We start from the raw sequence: 7,412 nt of genomic DNA, 5'->3' as shown, positions 1-7,412 counted from the left end.
TATGCTTCCAATCCAAGTGCAATGTGTCATTGCTTAGCAAACCTCTGAGTTGCAGACTCGTCCAATTACTTTTAAGGTGGAATTCCGCAAGTACAGTAAGTCTGCAGGCCATAAAAGCAGGGTCTTCCCACGACCACAAACCGTCTATGAACCCTTGCTGCAGAGCTACTGTATAGAGCAAGATGCGCATTATAACTGTCACAGACATCCCACTTTCATCCTCAAGACAACAGTCAAGTTTGAAAACTATTTAAAATTAAAGCTAGATTTGAAGTTATCATTTTCCATCATTAATAACATGCAACAAAATGTGGTCATGTGTGTGTCCCCACCTTCTTTTCCCTAAATATGTGTGACATGATTCTGCCAGTCCCTAGAAAGAATGGAATTGGGCAAGGTGGGGAAGTTCACCACTCCTGTTGTAAAAAATCCTTTAGACATTTTGGTTTGGTTTGGTTGGAGGGAAGGTGGAGTCTGAATGACTGAGACTGACTTTGCATGGAAACACCCCACCCTGAGAAGCAGGGCATTGGCTTCTTCCATACAGAACTGATTTTGCTATGACTGTATGTGGCACTGTAAAACTGTGGACTTGGCAAATGTTTTAATGTGAGGGTAAAGCACATAAGCAAGTTACAAGGAGATAAGCTCCATGTGTCACCATAGCCTATCGAAATCTTTGAGCAAGGCCCTTTAAGCTACCTCGCATTTATCATGAGCTAGAAACATGGGGCTCCTGCTGAGGAGCTACTGTGCTGCAATTTCAGAATGTGACTTGCCACTTGGAAATGTGTTTATATGCCACATCCTCAGGTAATTTCTTTATCAGGAACCTACCCTATTCAGGAGAGTGGAACAGTGTGCTTTACTTAACTGTGTACTTGACCCATGGAAAACAGTGAGACTTGAGCATGTTTAATAGGTGAGACAGTTCAATGTCTGTCCAACATAGTCTACACATATGCCTATGTTGCCTATGCTGTGTTACTAGTGAAATGTGTGACCCTGAGAACAGCTCCAGATTCAGATCCTTTCCCTTCATCAGTGAAATCACCACAAAGGACCCAGAGACTGTTTCTTGCTGAAAGTTTCTCCTCCATTCTCTTCACTACCTCTTTTCCCTATTTGCGCCATGGAAAAAAAAAGAAGTTTTTTAGAAAAGTGTATGAGCTTTTATTCTGTTGCTGATGCTATCAGAAAGAAGATCTGTGATGGGTAATAGTGGACTTGCGCATCTCTAGGGATCTCCAAACCCGTCATGCCTGGTCACTGCTTTGCAGGAGCATAAGCATCCCAGGAGGCAGGTGCTTTTACTAACAAGCCCCAGACCTCAAAAGGTGCCTTCAGCCTCATCAACCAGGTGCTTTTGTGCCTTTAGCTATTGGCTTTTTTTTGTAGCAGAGCCTTGTTTAACAAAACTGTAAGGAGGGGTTGAGCTCTTTGCCAGGAGCATAGTGCAGCCATATCTCAGTTGCCCGTGCTCACAGCTGGTGCAGATCCACATGAACCTGGCAGCTCAGAGTGGCTGGTTTAGCTCAGTGCCTCACCTCCAGCTGTAGCAGCCCCAGATGCCGGGGGAGGAGGGCTATGGAGACAGCACAGAACAGCCCTTACCTTGGAGCTGCCCTCCTCTAGATCTTAGGGAACACTAGGGGACACAGGTAGCCAAGTCTAAAGAGAGAGGAGGTTAAAAAAACAGACGGGCACCAGGATGCAGACTTGAACTGCACGATCTCGCATGAGTTTTTCAGCTCACTCACTAGTGCATGGTATTTTTCCCTCTCACTTCCTTACACATGTAGTCACATCTGAAAGCGCTGCACAGTGCTGTATATGTCTGAGAGGCATTCTGGTAGATGTTTTAGCAGGAAGCAGCACATTATCATATATATATGATCCTTACCTCACATAACCCACACAAAACCAGCAGCAAGAGGGTATGAGTAGGGGGAGGAGGGCTCTACGGAGAGTAGGGCACAGTCTTCCTTCGCCTACCTTTGACATGCGTGTGAAGCTTTGAGGTGTCTGTTGTCACTTGCTACATAGTCTACCCTGCCTGATCCCAGTTAGTGGATAGGGTGGCACTTCCATGCTGTACTGTGATCAATAAGTGGTTTGGCTGGGGGAAAAAGCTGTGCAGGGAAGATCATGAACATAAGAGATGTGGAACTAAAACTCCCTGTTGCAGTCACGGCAGTGCAGACATGAGGACTGCCTAAACATCTACAGTTCTGTGTTTCTGGATCCAGTGCTTTCTGGGAACTTTTAATATTACATTTTATGCTTCATTCTGATACTGAATAAAACCAGAAGAGAGCAGAATTTCTTACAGGAGGGACATAATGATTTTTAGTCATCTTGGAGAAGGATGGTATTTGTGAGTGGGAGGAACTGTGATTTGAAAATTCCTGTAGGGGTTAAAAAAAGAGAATAGTGTGCATACATGAATTTTGTTTCTGAGTAATGCTCGTTCAGCTCTGCAGTTCACAGCTGCTCGATTCATGGAGAAAAGCTGAAGCTACATGCAACTTGTTTAGCTAACATTTCACACCATTGCTCCAACCCAGATAATTCCACTTATGTTGTCAGTGCTGAGAGCTGGCTGTGTTTCCATTGACTCACTGGCATGTTAACCACTATGCCTTATTCTGTTCTGGCCAGTGAATCACACATAGCCGTTTAAAATCCAGTGGCTAGAAGAGCTGCAAACTAGTCTGCAGCTTGGTGACTTTAGGCTTCTTCAGCTAGGGTTTGCATGAGGAGAAAACTCAACGGTATTTAAAAATCAGTCCCTCTCTGAAATTTCTTAACCTTTAATTTAACTTTAAAAATGTCAGCTGCATGCCTTCCACATCCAACCTTTGGAAAAGCAGAAAGTGTGAATGAAGTAGTAAATACGAGGTGCTGAGACCAAACTTTCATTATCAGTTCCTTGCTGTGGAATATATATTGGCTGGTAATTTTATTCCCAATCAGTTCTTAGGAATGCTGCATTTAATGCACACAAGTATTTAGTTTCAGCCTTGCCCAGTGATGGCAGATGAAAGTGATTGTTCTTGTTACCTTCCCCCCCCCGCCCCGGCTTAACTTTAAAGTTAGCTCTGCCTTGAGCACAGTTTGGACTAGAGGCCTTAAGAGGAATGCCCTTTCCAGCCTGAATTATTCTGTGTTTCTCTCCTGCTGCAGATACTAAATGCAGCGTTACTTAGTGCTGCAGCTGTTATTACTGCTGTGGAGCCATTAGGAGAAATGCTGCAGTATTCTCTTGCCATGCCTTGTTACAGCCATGAAATGCAGAGAGATTGCAGTGCTTTGAACTAAAATCACAGATGCAGTAGTACTTTTTGAATGAATAACAGTAGCCAGCTTAATGGGTTTTATTTTAGCACCCAAGCTCTGTACTAGAATAGGAGAAAGAACAGAGAAGCTTTATTATTTGGCAAACACAGAGACACTGGAGCTGCAATGAGAATAGCAAGGGTTCAGACATGGTCAGGGGCAGGTACAACTCTACAGAACAGGGTTGCATGAAAATAGTGTCATCTGGTCTTACTGGAGTAGCCATGCTGCCGAAGTTCCTGTGTCTGAAATGGTCTCACTCATGGGCAACCTAGTTTTTGACCCCACTGTAAGGGAAGAGGGGACATATAAAAGTGTTACCTCACAGCACTTCAACCTTTAGGATGCACAAGAGAGTTTCCATCCCATATTACTCAGGACTATAGCCAGAAGTGAAGCTTTGCTTTTTGTGCTGGTGAAGGAGGCTGAGTGTATATCCCCTGTGCCATGAGGTCTTCTGTACACAAAGTAGGTATGACAGAAGCGGTGACAGTAGCAGCAGCAATATACATATGCTTCCAAGCTAATGTAACCATATCATGGTATTTCACAGTGAGAACAAAGTGTTTTTCATGTCAGCTCATTGCATCAGTGAGGTCACACATTTTGAACACATTTTCTGTATTTTATTACACACTGTCTCAGGGTGGTTCTGGTAGTTCTGATAAGGCAGAGTGGCTTGGATGAGTCAGGGAGGCTGCATGATCTGGGAACTGTAAACCGAATTCAATTACTGATTACTTTTACATGCCATCTTTGCAGCATGACTTTTTTTTTTTTTTTTTATATATAAGCTTCCTGCATTGTCAGTTTTTATAAAAGTGTGAGGATGGGTGCTTTTATTAAGTCTTTTGAAATGAGGTTTCAGAAGTCTTGGTAATGTGGAGAAGGATGAAGCTGCTAGAAAGCTGTGCTTCATAAGGGAAAAAGATATATCTTTGTAAATTTTTTAGCTCAAAGTCATTACCTTCTTTTGGATTGTATATGGTGAAGGCTGGAGTTCATTTGTCAAGGCTTCCTACTGGTAATATTTTTTCCAGCACCTTTCCCTTTATGTTCTCAAAGTACTTTGATGAAGTTCAGTCACCTTCTTGGAAAGCAGAAGAGGATAAAACCCCTTTATTTTATATGGTAGGTCCAGTTACCTGCCCATAGTTCACCAGTACCTTAGGGCTAGAAACAGATTTTAAACTCCAGCATCTAGACTGTCAGCATCAGACTCCAGCCCTGGGAAAGCACACCTTTTCCCAGCACCTTTTCCCTGCTACTTCCTTACAGAGACACTGGTTCAGCTTCTAATTTGTGTAGCTCTTTCTTTGTAAAAGGGAAGCTACTACTTAAGATCCTGTGATATTAGAGGGTATTGCAGAGCTATTTTCTCTTTGGAAGTAACTGTAGAAAATTCTGATATAATAGCACCTGGAATATTGCTGTGGAGAAAAAAGGTACTGCCTGCAGTGCTGTTTTTCCAAGGTTATCATAAGGCTTTGGATTACTTTTGTAATACCTTCCTGCCTGCATGTGTATTAAACCGTGGGTTAAGTAATAGAAGCAAACAGGAAATGCAAAATTTAAGTCATGAAGTCTCTGAGGAAAGGGTAAGGACCATGCACTGAAGCACTAATAAAGGAACAACTGAAACAAATGTTCCTAGTCTGACAAACCAGCTAGATGCCATGATAAATCTTTTCCATCTGCAACTCTGAAATCTATTATTTTGAGAACATAGGTTTCAAGGAATCAGTGAACAACTGTTTCATAGATTGATCACCATTCCTAGATCAGATTACCCTGAAAAACTGAGTACAAAAGTGAGAGTCACAAACCTTTGTGATAAACCTTTCCCTAGGGAGTGGAAAAGAGCTAAACTGTGCAAGGGGAGATGTCCTTATCAACTGCAGGGTTTGTGCAGACATCCTACAATGTCTACACAGAACGTTCTGCCCTTAAATAACCCAGGAGCCTATTGCTGTCATTACCAACTTCCACAGATCTTTTCCCAGAAATAATTTCAACTAGATTTACTCAGGGATATTTAACCAGTTCTGATACAGCCATTCCTCAAATCTAGGCATGAGGAGCTGTGTAACTTGACTATTATGTACATGTAGTAAGAAGTCATGCACAGCATATGAACAGAAAATGATGCTTTTTCACTTTTTTTTCACTTAGTAGTGAAGAAGTTGGATGTTCCCTGCTCTTTCACCTCCTGTATGGTTTAATCATAGTAATACAGGCTTTTGTCAGAGCAGTGATATAACTGCTCCTCCCCACTGTACATCAGGCTGTAAAAGTTGCCCTGTACTAGTAACTCTTACCATTTGTGCTAATAAATTCATTCCCTAAACTTGTTGCAATTTACAGAGCTGTTGCAATTGCAATGACTCTTCCAGGATCATTACAACGAGGAAAAGCCAATTTGATGAGTGTTTGCCATTATAGTTTCAAATGTCAGGACAGGGCAAGGTATTTTTCCAATTACATGTCACTGCTAAAAGCCAGGTGTTTTTTCCTAGTACTCTTTGCTAAAAAGGTCTTTTATTATTGCTGTAGCTGTTGTTGTTGTCATCACTATATCTTTTAGCATGTATGCTTAAAATCTGTAAGAGGTCTCTAGCTACAGTCTCGTATAAAGCCTAGACATGCAGGGTGCAGTGTTTGAAGGTGAAGCTGCCAAAAGAAAAGAAAAAAGCCTCAAGGCTACAGGAAATTCAGGTGGCATTGATTCAGGAGAGAGCCAGATGCTTCAGGCTGAGTCAGTGCTGAACCTCCTCACAGATTTAGTAGGCAGCATTTTACCAGGACATTTTTATACATGAGCTGAGTAACTGAAACCTCATTTTCATCGAGGATCTCCTCCTCTTTTTTTTTTTTTTTAATATAATAGCTTTATCTTTAGTCTTTGGGCTGCATTCAAGCTTGGCAGTCTCTGGGCTGTCTAGAGGTTGGTGGTTCCTACTTGATATAGCTGGAGAGCTTTCTTGAAAGAGCAGTCATCACCAGATGATCAGAGGAAGAAATGATCTAAAACTTTATATGACTCCTTCAGAAAGAGGTTTCTTCTCCAGTGGGCTCATTGGACATTTAAGTGAAATCAGTACGAAACCTAATACATAAGGAGTGTTGAATAGACCTATGAAAAATGACCTTTTTCCCCTCTCAACTTGTTTTAAGTTTGGCCTCAAAATGTGTAGCTTCAGCTGATTCTTGAAGCATTGAGAATGTCTGTAGTGAAAAAAATGGGTAGGAAAAACATTAAGTTCTAATGCAGAAGTTAAAAAAAGCAATCAAGGTATTTTTGAGGTATTCTTCAAATCTGAGAAGAGATACAAAAGAGGTGCAAGTCATATTTTGTCTGTTTTGAAAGTCTCACAAAAAGCTTGTTTGCATGTATGGCTCAGTAACCTTCTCTTTCAGTTTAATCCATGGAAAACCTTTTAGAAAAGGCTACAGCAGCCAGCTGTAGCATTTTCAAAATCTATGGACTATTTACTGACCTGAGGCTTATGTGCCACCCTTTTCCAGGGATGTGACTGTAGCCGTCCAGCTGAACAGCATTAAGAGGTCAGCCAGCTGTGATCCTTGTCATGGAAACCAGCTGTTGTGGGTGGTGAACAGGTTTCTCCTTCAGAGAATTTTGGTACCATTAGAAAGTTCTCACATGGCTTTCTCTAGCATAGACTGTGACCTACAGATCTTAACATCGCTGTGAAATGCTGGAGAGGAAAATCTGAACTAATCACTCATAATAACTCTGCACAGACCCACGGGGTAAGTCTGAGGTCAGGGCTGAATTGATCTTTGATGTGAGAATGGCAGTAGCTGTAATTCACTTGCTGGTCATGGGAATGGGACTCAGCCAAAACTAGTTTTCTCTGAGCTAGGTAAGGGGGAGAAGGGGTGAGAATGTGACTGAGGGGTGTCTCAGTTTTGCGTACAAAGGACCCTGTATTTGCACAATTATTCAGCCCAGTGAAAAGCGAATGCTGGGTAGGAACACTCAGAGCTCATTGTGTTTTATACCAGTTTTGTACTTTCTTTGTGCAGGATTCTTTGTGTCAAAATAAAATCTT

This window comes from Falco cherrug, chromosome 5 (assembly GCF_023634085.1).
Source record: "Falco cherrug isolate bFalChe1 chromosome 5, bFalChe1.pri, whole genome shotgun sequence".
NCBI lineage: Eukaryota > Metazoa > Chordata > Aves > Falconiformes > Falconidae > Falco > Falco cherrug.
The sequence above is the reverse complement of the archived record's forward strand: the minus strand, read 5'-3'. Positions refer to the sequence as shown.